This window comes from Nymphaea colorata, chromosome 10, assembly GCF_008831285.2.
Source record: "Nymphaea colorata isolate Beijing-Zhang1983 chromosome 10, ASM883128v2, whole genome shotgun sequence".
Taxonomy (NCBI): domain Eukaryota; kingdom Viridiplantae; phylum Streptophyta; class Magnoliopsida; order Nymphaeales; family Nymphaeaceae; genus Nymphaea; species Nymphaea colorata.
The window spans coordinates 902,317-902,531 of record NC_045147.1 but is presented as its reverse complement, the minus strand read 5'-3'; positions in this window follow the sequence as shown (position 1 = coordinate 902,531).

The window sequence follows — 215 nt, the reverse complement described above, 5'->3', positions numbered from 1 at the left end:
TTCTTATTCTTTTGAATCTGTTCTGCCTTCTGAGCACTCCTGTTTATGACTGAGCCAGTTTAGATGCCCTCTTCAGACAATTTTTATTTTTAGGTTTAAGGTTGTGGTTTAGTGGGATTATGCATCCTAATTTTGTTAGACAATTGTACCGGAGAATGAACGGTCTTTTTGGTTGCTGTTACATGACTTGTGGTCTTGTCATCTGGAGTCGGCAC